The following is a 15,687-nucleotide window of genomic DNA, read 5'->3' on the forward strand; positions in this document are numbered from 1 at the left end:
CATATCAACTTCATATCTTTAGTATTTAAATTCTTCCTTAAACTATGAATAAATTTTTAGTATTAAAATGTGCATTTTTTAAACAGATTGAAAGTCAAAGTATTGTTACTGACAAGGAATTTTTTTCTGTATTCATTAATATTTTGTTTTGTTTTTTATTTTATTATTATTAAAATCATACAGTTGAAGTACTAAGAAATTTTAGTATACTTTTTAGAATATGTATGTATATTATACTTGTTTAGTTTGTGTTAGTGCTTCTAACAGACAGTTTGTAACTAATTTTGAAGTAATTTGATTTTTTCTTGTATTTGTTGGAACTGTGATACTTTTTGTTTTACTTTTTTTAGAAATTAAAAAAAGAAAATCTTAATTAAAATAAAATTTCATTCAGGATAAGTAAATAGATAAAAAAATTATATAATTCATGATTATCTCACACTCTTGTAATGTGGATCTGGTATGTTATTTGGAAGGACAAAAGACATACACAATCACAAAAGAGACAATCATTAACTAATTATTTAGAAGAAAAAGCCTTTATAACCACACAGTAGACAATCAACAACTGTTTGTTATCAACCGTACTATATGAATGTAAAAGAATTAGAAACTAAAACTTTGTGAAAAGTAGCATGAAAGTGCTGTACTCAGAGCAGTAACCATATCAGATTGTCCTACATTTGAGAACTGAACAATCATTGCTAAGGATTTTCATATTTCATAATAATTTTTTTGTAAGATAATCTTACATAGAACATACCTAAATATCCTTTCAAAAGTCTGTTTTAAATTTAAAAAAAAAAAATTATTTAATTGATGAATATATTGTAATAAGCAAAGGTTTCTTCAGCGTTGATAAAAAAAAAAATTTATCTGAAAATTTAAATTGATTTTTCAGTTTTTACCATTTATTTTTTTTGGCAGCATCACATTATATTAAAAAAGTAATGAAAAAGAATTAATTACTAGTACAGTATTGTGTTATGTATTATAACTAAGTTAACAGAATTTTATTGGAACATATCAATTTCCACATCTTTCTTAACCATCAAATTTCTGTTTGTATCTGACACTGTAGTACTCCCCAAATTGTTATGTAAACAAAAGTTTTCTACAGAGGGTTGATCATTTAGATCACTGAAAGTATATACACAGTTAAGAAAAGTTTGTAATTTTGTCATGAAATAATAGTTTATTATTAAATTATAATTTTTCCTTTGATCAATAGTTTTTGATATTTTGAATAATTTTTGGAATGCAAATGTAATTCCAGGGGTGTAAATGATAATTGGCTTTTAAATTGCAAATTAAAACAGTAAATTAATATTTTGGACTGATAAAAATTAAAATTTGGATAATGTTGATAACACAATTTTATTATATGATAATTATATCTAAGATCATGAAATTGTATCATAATTATGGAGTGGCCCAGCTGGGAAAATTTTACAAGTTAAAATCAAACATAATCGCAAACAAATGACAAATTAACCTATTATTGATTTCAAAAGTATGGAGATAGAGTTTCAAAATTAATCTCTCAAGAAAACGTGAATGAAAAAGTAAATATTTGCATTAAAGGTAATAAAAGTTAATTTTTAAAATTTTGTAAATTATATTTTTGGATTAAAACAAGTATCCAATTTTCATACGACAAAATATAACTTTTGTCTTAAAATCAAACCACATCACATGATTCATATCAAATTTTAATAAAAGATAGATCATTAGATTTTTCATGTAAATCATCAAAATCTTCATTTAAAATTTGTACCATATTTCATTATTTAATAAACTGTTATAAAATTTTGTAAGTAACGTTTTCTCTGCAATCAAAGGTTCCAAGGAACATGAATATTACATTATTGGCTTGAAGTTGTTAGTGAGATCCCACTAAATAAATATTTATTTATACATTCATCCACTAACACTCAGTTAACAGTTATGTATGCAAAATTAATGTTTTAGCAAATAAAAAATGCTACATCTGACTGAAATTCAAACTCAGAACCTTTTGGATGAAAGACAGAAATGCTACAACTTAGCCATGAAGTGGAGTACTTTTTGTAATATAAATTTCATTTTCAAGTTTAAACAAATTATTGTTTAAATTTGTCTTATTCAGTTCCTTTGTTGTATGCTTTAAAATACATTTCGTATAATCTCCCTATGTTGTCTATGGATAATTTTGCTTCTCCATATTTTTCAAATATCAAATATTATTTTAAGTATTGCAAATTAAAAAATTTGCAATACTTAAAATAACAAAAGCCAAATAACAGCTAAATTAAAACAACAAAAAATATAACCGTTGCATTTGCATTATACTGAACCAACATTCAAAAGTGTACTTTTGAAATGTGTGTTGTTGGGAAGTAGTTTGTTACATAGAGGTTACTAAGTTTAAACATACCACAATCACCTCTACAATGGACACTACAAATTCATATGTTTTTTTAGATAGACATTATTATTTTTGTATAAGTATTAAAAGAGTCTGTTGGTGGTGAGAGAGTTATACATACATAAATGACCATTGATAGCCAATGACCATTAACTTGTAGACCAACCAGCTGAAGAGCTCTCTTAATATTTCATTAGGTTTACAGTGGTTAGAACATTAATTCATATAGAAAATTTGATAATGTGTTATTCATAATTATTACAAAGAATAAGTTGCATTCATTTCTTGAGAATATGCAGTATGTGTAATTATTGTTTGCAGTTGGTATACCAATTTTTAAACTCTTAGCAAACTTTAAACAATTGCAGACTTATTTTTACCAACTTTTTAACATTTCTATGTTTACTCACATGACTAATCATTTATCCTTGTTAATATCAAATTTTTTTGCTTAGTCTTCTGAAACAAATTAGAGAATAATTTTTCAAAACTATTTGTTTTTGTTTAATCTTTATCAGTATCAGCTCTTTATTATAAAATATAATACACTAGAAACTTGTGGTTAAGGATTTTAAGATGAACAGTTACCAAGAATTTACTGTATTGTTTAGGCTATCAGTGAAAGAGATTAAATATATTTATCTTGTGAACTTATTTATTCAAAATTACTTTTTGCTTTAGAAAAAGATTTATTTCACACAACATATAGCTCATAAAAACTGCTCAAAATTAGTGTCTCTTGAGTACTACATGATTAAATCTCCATACAGGTTAATAGAAATCATATTTTCATTGATAACAAATTAGATTAGTTTTTTATTAATAAAAATTATTACTACATTCATAATTATCAAAAATTACTGTAATAATATCTTTATTTGGTAAACAAATGTAGGGAAAGGTTAAGTATAAGTCAAAAATACACCAGATATAATACTGACATAGCTTTATGGTAAACAGTAGCAACAAAAAAATAAATTTATTGATAACTAATACCAGGAAAAATAATAAGATGATCACAGATTGGAATTATATTTTTACTTATATATACCACAGTTACTTCATTAATTTTATTACAGTTGCATTAATCAAAACTTAATTATTGTATGCTGTAATTTCTAAAATAGTGTTATATGTAATAATTGTTTTGCAATCGCATCTGAATCAGTGAAAATGTAAATCATTTCAGGTAATAAGTGTTTTATTATTTTTCTATATTGGTTTATTTTTTTTCATTTTAATTTTTTATTGTTTTTTTTATGTAGGAAAGCATTTTTTATAAGAAATATTTTTGATCCCTTTTAATGACTGTTCAAGTTTACAATCATATATATATTTTTTTTTTACTAAATTAATCATTATCATCATTTATATTTAGTGTTTATTTAATTAACTATTTTGGTAGTACATATCATTAAGACTATGATATATCATTTGTAAAATAATCCATGACATATATCTAATTACAAATAATAGTATTTTTCATAATAATAAGAATATTTTTTCAACATACATTATTAGATTTAGCTGTAGTTTCTTTTAACGTAAATAATTTAGTAATTAAGTGTTCATAAAGAATTATGAAGAAAATTTATTATAAATTATATTTAACAATACATTTACTTATGGCCATATGTAGAGGTACTCTATGAATGAAAATTTTTCACTCCTAGAGTGTATATATTTGTATGTATATGTGTTTAATAGGAATATAATTTTTTTCTAAACAAATCATTTGATTTTAGCAGTCAAAAGGATTGCTTCATCCTAAAACTGATTTCCTGAATTAATTTAGATTATTATTAATAAATGTTTATTAAAAAAGATTTCTTTACTATATTTGTTTTTCCATTATAGATACAGAAGAATGGTTGTCACACTATCTTAAGGTACTAAAATTAATTACAACATAACATTTTACTTATAATAAAACCTTTCACATTTTAAAACTTAATTAAAAAATTAACTTTTTTTGTAAATTATTCATTTTTTACATCTACCTATATTTATATTTAACTAAGAAAAAAGTGAGCCTACAGCCCGCCGCAAAAAATGTTATGTGGCTTGTTTCATTACACATGACTTTGTTAAAAGATTTTGCTAATTATAACTAAATAATGTTCATGAATTTAGTATACTAACAACAACAAAAACTTTTACAACGAAAAGCTTCAAAATCCTGAACATTTTTAGCTGTTTCTTGAGTTGTGATTTTTTAACATAGATATAACCCCAATGTTTTATTTTTTTATCCCCAAAACACAAATATAATTTTAGATAAATCGTTCATATCAAGAAGTATAAATCGTTGGAACGAATGAATCATTTGAAAAGCATAAATTGTTCAAATGAATGAATTGCTTGTGTGCTGCCATCCAGCGCACTACCATTGGTCCGCTCTGTGCCAATAGCAGCTAAAATAAAAATGTCAGCACATATAAGAAATAAGCCCACTCACATCCTTTTTTATAGGAAACAAGATAAGACATCTTCTAAAGAAATTTATTAAATTATTTCTTATGTAGGTTATACAACTATTTTTCTTTTTCTACTATACCCATTCTCATTTGTGTACTAACATTGCCAAGGATTTATTTATTGTTTATTAAAAAATTTAACTATTAAATCAGTAAACTAGTTTTCACTAAATCAAAAATTTTAATTGTTTTAAATAATGATTAAAGGCAGGCTAACTCTTTACATTATTTTGTATGCTGAATTTTTTGTTTTGAATTAATTTTAATCCATGTAAAACTATTTTATTAATTTATATAATTCAATTTTTTATAAAACAATATAAAAACTTAATAATTTTTGTCTATCAATAAGAAAATGACTAAAATAATAAAAAAGGAAAAATATAACCTTTGTAAATAAGACAGTAATTTTTTGTTATAATCTATACTTCAATGATTAGATTTATCACATAATGGAAATACAATATAAAATATCTGCAATACATGAAAAATGCCAAGTTTGATGGGATTAAAATGTAGAATCTTCATTGAGGACAAAAGATGATTATGACTCACCTGTAGAAGTCAGCAGAATTTTAATAACTTTTGTTAATATCAACTTTTTTAATAAATTATTTTGTTTCTATAATATTTTCTTCAAATTATTACTTGAACCTCTGATAGAAATGTAGAATGTCTATCTTTCATCAAGAAGGACCTGGGTTCAAATTCCAGTCAGACTTTACACTTAACATATTCCATGAAATGCTATCGCTAAAAAAAAAGTTGAACGAACGTATTATAGCTATTATGAATACATAAATGATTCCATAAATTAATTATTTTGAACAATTTTAAGGATTTTATTAAAACACTTTTACATTTGTTTTTGAAAATAGTTAATGATAATACACAGCCTGAAAAAAATAAAATAATTTTTGTTTAATTTTTTTTTTAATGAGCTCATTTTTCTGTTCAGATAAGTTTAATATCCTTATGAGTTTTTCTTCCTTTCTTCCAAAACCTCTAAATTTGGTCCAATGAAAATTTTTATGTATTAATTTTTATGCTGATATTGGTTGCAATATGATTTATAAGTTATAGCAATAATAAAGTAATAATAATTATCATTACTACATACTTTAAGTATTATTTTGAGTGTTCCTTATAAATATGTGTTAGTAATATATATTGTTTGCCATAACTGTATAGTCCAGCAAGAACAAAACTGTACTTAAGGCTGTGAACAATGGTAAAGAGAGCAGTGCCCTCTCCATTTTGTAACCTTAGAACTCACTTTTTTGTGTGTACAATATAATTACAATACCTGTATACATATCATTCATATATCAATCTCTTTTAAGTCTGTGTTTTTCTCTCTCAATTTTTTTAAGCATTTCAGCGATAATTTTGTTCTGGCCACATGAAAATATATTTGTTTAAGTGAGATTGTATTTTTTTTATTTAAGGTTGTTCTTAGTAGTAATTTATGCATATTATTATTGATAAATATTGTTAAATAAGTATTTAATTAGAAGAAACATGTTACATTTTATGTTTTTCTTACTTTTTTCTATTTCTAAGAATTTAATTGTTACATAATATAGTTATATTATTTAGAAATACTGTAGAGTAATTTTAAGAATTAAATTTTTTTATTCATAAATTTCATATTAAATTTTTTATTGTACAACAAATTTTTGTATTAAAAAAAAATTATGATCAAATTCCTTTTATTAGTCATGGCTTTACTTTTCTCTGGTTTCACTGATTGTATTCACATTAACAACATGTTGGCGTGAATCTATGTTAAAAATAATAAATTTCCTAATTAGAAAGCAACAAACAATTTTACTTACAATGGGTTTCAACAAAACCTAGTTATGAATCTATCAAATTTTTAAGACCTGTCGTCTAAAAAGTACTTTTTCCATTTTATCTTAAACCTCTTACATACTTTCATCAACCTACTAAATTTTCAATATTCTTCTCTAAAATCACATTTCAAATTGTATTCTGGCTTTCATTATTACCAATGTCAATTTCTATATTGCATAACACTAGTTTAACAATTATTTTTAATAATTAAATCTGTGTCCAACAGATTTCTTCTTCATGAATTCTTTCATGGTTTAGCCAATTTGCTTCTAATAAATTACTTTTCAACCACTGTAACTTAGTTTTTTTATTATAAGTGAAAGTTTTTTATTAAAAAATTCATTATTTTATGTTAATCTTTAATTCCTGACTTTATCTATTTTTAACAGATTTTATTAGCTTTGTTTTACTCTTGTATTTTCTAACTGAATTTCTCTCTTAAGTAATGTATCCATTGCATATATTTCCATTTAATTCTTGTTTCAGTAAAAAAATTCATTAAATATAATGTTTTCATTTTTTTGTCCTTGGATTTATACTCAGATTTCAAAAATGTTCTTTTAATTGTTCCCATGTATAAAATTAAAAAGCTGAGAAAACATACTTCACAATTTCCCATTCCTTTCTTTACTGAAAAATATCTTTCCGGGTTGATTTTCTTTTCATATACAGTACTAACTTATATTATCTAACTTTGGATTAATTATAAATAAGCTCCTTCTTTGTATTTCAATCTGGTTTTTCTGAAACACTTAAAAAGTATATTCCATTTTAACATTTTTATGATAAATACATTTTTACAGTCACAAATGTCATGTAGAGCTTTGTTTTTTTCAGGCTGGATTACGAAATGAATCTGTGAATTAAAATGAACTCATGTTTCTTTTGCTTTCCTGAAAACAAACTAGTCTTCATTTACCATAACTTGTATTTTTCTATAAACTGTACAACAAATTTTATTGTTGTACAATAAATTATATTCAGCAATTGTTGCATGATTTTGCTCTTGCTTTCTTTTGAGTGGTAAGAATTACTATTACACTGAAATTTGAAGGCACTAAAAAAAATTGAAAACAGGTAAAAGAATTTCCAGCAAAGAGATGTCCTGTGCCTATTTAAATGCCGTACAAGTGCCTTTTTTAATGTAACGGTAAAATGATTTGAGTTATTTTTTTCTAAGTAATTTATATAAATTCTGCTAACACAAGATTTTTTGAAAAAATGGCATAAATGTAACAAAAATCCAAGCACTACTCTTCATTCTACAAAAGGCTTTAAATAAAGATAGTTTATTTCAAAGTGTCAGTCCCCTTCTGAATAAAAGTTTAGATTGATATACCAAGTGATTGGTGCACTTGGTAAATACCTTGTTACATTTTCTCAGCACAGTTTTGAAAAAGGTTGTAAACTCAAGAAACAATGAAAACTGCTTACACACCAACAAAAAATTGTACAGGATCAGAATATCTTTGGTTGTTGAGTAATTACTCAGAGTTTGCTGATTAAAATCAAGCTAAACCCAGTTAAAATAAATATTTATTATTCTAACCTACTCTGCTTATATTACAATTTAGTTAAGGGTGTTAATAATGAGAATAAGATTGAAAGAATTATTAGACATTGTCACCATATTATCTTTTGTGTACAATTAAATACAAATGAATAGCTACTTCTTTCATAGTCCAGTCCTACATTTGGTGCCAATGTGCGACAGTAGAACCTGCTTCATCCTTGATAACAACTATCTTTGGTTCATGGGATAAATATACTTTTTAAACGGTTAATGTACTCCTATCAAGAAAAAGAAAGCTACAACATGAGCAGTTCACATGATATGGTAGTAATACATGACACATGTGGTATTTAAAATGGTATTGTAAAAATTAGGTTTCACATTGAATATTCTAAGTACAATACTGCAAATTATTTTCCTTTTTTGTGTTTGTCCTGTACTACTATTACTCGATAAAAATCCAATAAATCAGTATTTGTAAAAAGTTCTTTATTTTTTTATTAGATTATGCATTTTATTTATTTTTTCCTCTAAAAATAAACAGGGTATTCTTAATTTCTCAAAATGGTTGTGATTTATCCATTTTGTGTGGTTTAATTGTATAAGAGTATAATAATATTAAACATAGTAATTAAGCATATGTATAATTTAATTATTTTTATTTAAAATGTTGACTTGTTAATAACTGACCGAAGTTATTTAAAAATATGTACATATCGTTTTTCCTCAATAATGAAAATATTCTTATTGGAAGTGTTGCATTTATTTATTACCTACTTTATAATACATGTATAATGATGATAATAATACACTTTTATCATTTCATGTAAAAACTCTGATGAAAAGCAGCTGTCAATACCATATTACTGATTACATTAATAAAGAACTGGAGCTCAGAATTTCTTGAACAAATTTGCTGATTTATTAATCAGCAAACAAAAAAAATAGTAAACGAAAAATTTATTTAAAAGTAATTTTTTTTTATTTGTTACCCTCCTCTTTATTAAATTACAAGATATTTATGTAGTAAAACCAGTACATAATTTAATACAAGGGGAGAAGAAACTTTGTGAATTGGAGTACACTGAATACAATTAAGAAATTATTTGTTTATATCTATACCAGGAGAAATTTTTTTGACATTACAGAAATATTTGTTTGGGAATATACACAAAATTATTTTCCAATAAGAATGTACAGTGGGGAAGTAGTTAATGGAGAATGGAATTTTCAGAACTTCTGTTACTTTATATTAAAGAGAGACATTACAATTAAGGACAGCTTGAATGAGAAGACCAATCTGTCAGTGAATACACACAAGCATATTTTATGTGGAGCCACTAGAATTGCACTGAATACTGATGGCATGATATCAGAGTCAACCCATTCCTTTTAATAGTAAAATGGATTGAGATTGTAATAATTACTTGAAAATATTCCCAAAAGTTGTTTACAAACTTCAGAAAGTGACACAAGACAAAAAACAAAAGTTGATGTAGAAAAATCTTCTAACCACTTTATTTTCTCTCTGTCTGTCTTTTTGTGATCTTTAAATAGAAACTTGTGCCTTAATAATATATGGTATATATATTTGCATCAATACTCTCAAATAAATAAAAATTGTAATCTTAAGTTTTCAAATTTCAAAGGGGTATTAAATTTTATATCGTTAATACATTAGTTATTATTGTATCAAAATATCTCTTACTGGCAAAAACAGAAATATTTTTTGTGAGCAGAGATCTCATTTGTTCAAATATTTAAAATAACGAAGATTTAGTAAAACATCAGTCTGTATGTAAATTCTGAAGAAATACTCATGAAACAGTTTGTAACTCATTCAATAAAAAAATTTATCTAAGATTATTTTTAGCAGATTGCAAACATGTGTTTTGTTTTGTTAAAATCACTATTTGATATTTAGTAAACTCATTTAATGTTTTTTCTTTTAGTGTTAGTAAATGTACTTATTTTAATTCAAATTATTACTATGATTTAAGTTTTTCTTGGGTTTTTTATAATTAATTTTTACTTATCAAAACTAAAAATGTCTAAAAGTTTTAATGAAGAAATATTCAGACAAAATGATGTTTATAGATGGTTATACCAACAGGATTCTTAAGTGCTTCTGTAATTAGTTATTAACATGATTTACCAATAAGAATCATGCCAAACATAAGAGGACCTTCCTGTTAGACTTTATTCCTTAAACACCAACTGAATTTTGAGTATAATACAATTTTACTAAGAAGCTTGTGCAGAAGTTGAAAAAATAATTAATGAATAAATAATGTTTAATGCAGTCTCTAATAGTTCAGAATCTGGTATTAAAAGAACTAGTCTCCTGACACACAAAATTATATCATGAACATCCTTACCACCTGCAAAAAGCACAAAAATAAAGTACAATCATCAAAAACCATGTACTTATTACTGTATTTACATTATCACACTTGTCTTCGTATCATGAAAAGATGTGAATAGGATCTTTTCAATGAACCAGATATGGATCAATGAAAAGATTGAAATTTTATATCCATAAGTACCAAAGTAAAGGAGTACTCCAGGACTTACAAAAGCTTTGACTAAAGCAACATCTAGATGAAATGTGACACAATCAAAAAACATTAATGTGAATTGAGAAAGGTGGCAAAAGTCTGTTGAACCTATACCTGAATCTTCTACATCTGGGCTAGTAAAGCAACAACAGAAGATTCCATCAAAGCATTATTTTCAGTAGTGAATCTAAGGGAATTTTTTCTGAAGAAAACAAAAATAAAGACTCCTTCCTGGTCCAGTGAGGATGCAACTGAAGAGTTGACTTGGCATTTTTCAGCTATTGAGGCAGCAGCTTTTCAAATTTTATTTGAAAAGTGAATGTAATATAGTATGTAGAAAGTTTACAGAAAATAAATACAAATATAAGAATTTTGAAGTTTAATAAAAACAAAACTTATCAAAATGTGACAGATTTTACGTGAAACAAAATTTTCAATATTACAAAACAAAAAATTAAGAATTTTAGAAAAATCAAAATTACAATAAAAAAATGAAAAATCAAATAAAACACATCAGTTATGTTAAGTATTTGTTTTAAAATTTTTGTAACTAACAGTGTTTTTATTAATTTTTAATCCATAATGATTATAACAAAGGTATATTTAAGTCTTCATCTCAAGAAAATTTATCAGAAAAATATGAAAATTTTTTACAACTCTGCTTATACAATTATCATTTTTATTACCTTTTTTTTGGCTACAGCTAAATTAATAAAAATTATAGTTGATTTTTATTTATTTTTTTAAATGTGTACATTTAATTTCTTTTTTTAAGAGGTGGAGGAATCCCATTTACGGGCGCCTAGGTAGTGTTGGACTCACTAACAGGTTCTGCAAAATGGTATTGCGTGTGTATGTGTGCCTGTGCATTACTGACTAAACCTCCACCCCTGGCTAACCACCCCTCCTGGAAACTGTTGATGTGGCATTACTTCAGGAGAGGGGTATAACGCCCACACACAATCAGACATCACTAACATATGTGAAAACCCATACAATCAATAAATATATATATATATATATATATATACATTGTAACTGGACCAGGATAATGGATTTCTTCCAATTAAGAGGAAGGGAAGTGAAAAGAAGAATCTAAAAGGAATTAAAAAGTATTCTTTTCTTAGAATAACATGTCCGTTTAACAATCTGTTCTTTGTAATTCAGACAATGGTACCTCCAAAAGCTATTAACCAGAAGGATTACCGGAACTGCAGGCCAGGGGATATAAATACTACCAGGTACCAACAGAAAGAGTCATTAGTTTTGTGAGGCCGTGTTTGGCACAGTCGTGGAAGCAAGCGATACCAGTGAGTAGTTTTGTGGGCCTGAGTTTCATGTGATTGCAGTGACGGCAATATCAGTGGGTGTGTGGTAACAGCAAATGAAGAGTACATCACGAGTATTCCAGTGTGGACAGTGGGTGAATGCAAGAAGTTGTTTGGTGAGTTATTAGTAAACAGTAGTGAAAGTGACAGTATTCTACTCATTCATAAAGTGTAATACAGTTCTATTGTAAACAGTAAAATAAATAATACTTGCAGAAAATTGAGTTGGTTAAACATATCTAATACTACCTTTTAATTACAATATCAGGTTCTAGCGATCATTATAATGGTTTTAGTAAACTGGATTGTATTCGGTTTTTATAGTTTAACTGTCATAAAACAAATCTTGCCCTTTTCATCTGAATTACTTTTTTGTATGTAATATATATTAAATATATGTATTGTCATTATTATTTATTTTTTTTAAGGTTTAGGGGGTTTTAGGACTACTGTGGTCATTAGCCCCTTCTACATTAAAAAAAAGCAGAAAGAAAAGAGAATATTTCTTTCCCCCTGACAAAAACATTAGCAATGTAATTGCTAATGTTTTAGATTAAAAGAAGACTAGTCTTATCAATATAGATCATCTAGTAAATGCAATTGTCGTGAGATATAAAACACCAAAAAAAAACATAGTATGGCAAGAGTGTAAAGGATGTAAAGGGTCCTTGCCACTTAAACCTTACACACTAAAAACATTTCAAAAAACTTGTTAAAAACACTTAAAAAACAAACCATTTCAACAAAATATTGTTAAAACTTATAAATGCTGCAATGTCACATGAAAATTAAAAAATCATATTTTCATTGTAAAATTTCAAATAAGTCGTAGAAACTGTCTCATTTTTTAATGCTACTGCCTAGGTTTTCCCTTAGGCCATCCTTTTTTGCTTCTCTTTTCTGTCTTCCTAAAGGCCTCAAATTCCAAGGTATCTGAAGCCTCGGAAATGGAATCATCCGATTCTACACAGTAAACCATTGACAATCCCTTGATTCCAGCATCAGATGATACCGGCTTTGATGGTGCGATAAATAATGTATCAGACTCAAGACTCTATGCACTCCCCACTAGAGCATGTGGGGCAGCTGAAAACCTTGTCCTCTCTGTGCTTTAGGGGACCATTTTTGTTCGATCTAAATTCTCTTTTTCTAACAGCTTTATCTCTAGTTTCGCAGATCCCTAAATGGGATTTTTTTTTATCTGAACTTTTACTTTAGAAGTAGTTGGCTCAGGGTTTCTCTTGGTTTTGGCTTCATTTTGTTTCACTTGAGTACTGGTTGTAGGCTCATTTTTAGGCAGAATCATGACCTCATCATGTAATTCGCATATTTTGCAACTTATTATCATTTTTTTTTTTTTTAATTTTGACAGTAATTAATAAAATTTCTTCCTTGGCTGAAACTGGCAATTACCAATTTAAGTTTCTTCATCTCATGTTTGCATTAAATAGCAAAATATCAGGTTGAAATAATAATGGCACTGCAATTATTAATGACTGGTTAGGTGAAATTTGAAGAATGTTAGTAAACATTATTTGTTATTGAAAGAAAGTGTTGTTATTTTTTACTCTTAGGTATGAAGAAATACTGCAGTATGAATTAGTAAGTAGTGTCAAAACTAAAATCACATATCTTTGCATATTCTCTATAATTAACAATTTAAAACCAAATTCTGTAGTTTTACAAACAGTAAATTTCATGGTCTACACTTGTTTTATAAAGCATAAAGCTATCTTTAATCTCAGTGATACTTATAAGTTCTTCCCAGATAGAAGACTGTTCAAAAATTGCCTTCATTCCTTAAAGGGTATCATATATATTATCATAATAATATTAAACTAATTCTGTAATTGATACTTTGAGTATTTTAAACATATCTATATTTTATCAACAAACATTTTTAAATTTATCACAAACTCTTTCTATAACTAACTGCTCACAATTATAACAAAAAACAGTAATATTATTTATAATAGTACATGATAAATGATTTTAAATAAATTAAAATAATTTTTATCATTTTCATCCTTAATAATTAACCCAAATCTCTGAGCTTCATAGGAGGAACAGAGTTAAATTTTAGAAAAAGAATTAATAAATGATTTTAATATTCATATTTAAAGTTGAATCTAACATTTTTTTAAAAATTAACTTTACAACATTGAAAAAAAAACATTATATATATATCAGTCTCTTCAATAGCTTTAGGATGGTTATAATTAAAAATAATTCAGGTAATTTTATTATTGGGTGAGTAATAAAAATAAAGGTTTAACAAAGTGAAACCTATTTCACAGCGTCACTTTTAATATATTAAAGAAAATAGCTTTTTGCTTCAATTATGTGATTAGTATTTTAATTAATGTAATAATTGATTTGATGTTTAATGGGAATATGAATACTTTTATTCCCATTTAAGGATAATCTTTATATTTGTTTTTTTTTTTTTTTTAAATCAGTGAAACAACTGTCTTTGTTACTAATTATTTATTTTTGTTTAATTCTGTAAATTAGTAATTTATTATGATAATGATTGGTATACAAAGACAGACTAAACAACTGGTACACCAATGCTGTAGGTAGCTTTATCTGAAAAGAAGCAAATGTAAGAAATAAGATAGTTGTATTACAAAATATTTGCTGTTACACTACTAAGTAGTTATATGTAAGAATGGTTTCATATGAAAAATATGTTTTTGGTGATTTTTAAACCCTGAAAATAAAAATAAAATGGTGGGAAGTATATCACAATCCTCAATTGTAGATTAACTTTGATCTTCTACTAGAGAACCAAATGGGGAACAATTTTAACTTAATAATTAAAAGAAAACTATGATCTTATGTAGTATTTCAAGAATCATTGGTTGCAACTGCCCTTCCTTAATGCAGAGTACAGAACTCTGCGTTAAAACTACTCCCCATGTCTAATATGTGGAGATAGGTGTTTCTGTGAAATACTTCTTATTAATCTGGTTTTTAATTTCTACATGTTCTGATTGTCTGACTTGAGAGGCTCTCCCAGTAGTTTAGCTACCATGGCATAAGTCTCAGGATTAACAGAACATGCAAGTCCACCATCATTATCAAGGTCCTGCACACTTTAATTAAGGATAAGCATATAAAGATTGTAAAAATATGTTTATTCACCAGTAGATATCCTACAGTAAAGGTGGTTATGTAGGATTTTATATTTTAATTCAATTATTCACTAAATCTAATACTTTTTAAAACTTTCAATTAACTTATAGTATAAGTAAATATTTTTACAACAACATAGCAGGTTTGTATTAAAATACTATTAGGCATAACATTTTAATCAGTGGAAAACTTTCTTTCCTAATATATAAAAAGAAAACAGCTGGAAATTGTTCCTTAACTCTCCTAGTATTTTTGTAGATCTTAAAAATGTAACCTCTCCACAAGGGATAAAATGGGCAGTTATTTGATTGATTTGTTAGACAAATTCAATTGCAGGTAAAGGTATTCTACACTAATATAATCATAAATTATAGTTAAACCATTTCAGGTAGCCATATTTTTGGCTATT

Source organism: Lycorma delicatula, chromosome 9 (genome assembly GCF_047948215.1).
Source record: "Lycorma delicatula isolate Av1 chromosome 9, ASM4794821v1, whole genome shotgun sequence".
NCBI classification, from domain to species: domain Eukaryota; kingdom Metazoa; phylum Arthropoda; class Insecta; order Hemiptera; family Fulgoridae; genus Lycorma; species Lycorma delicatula.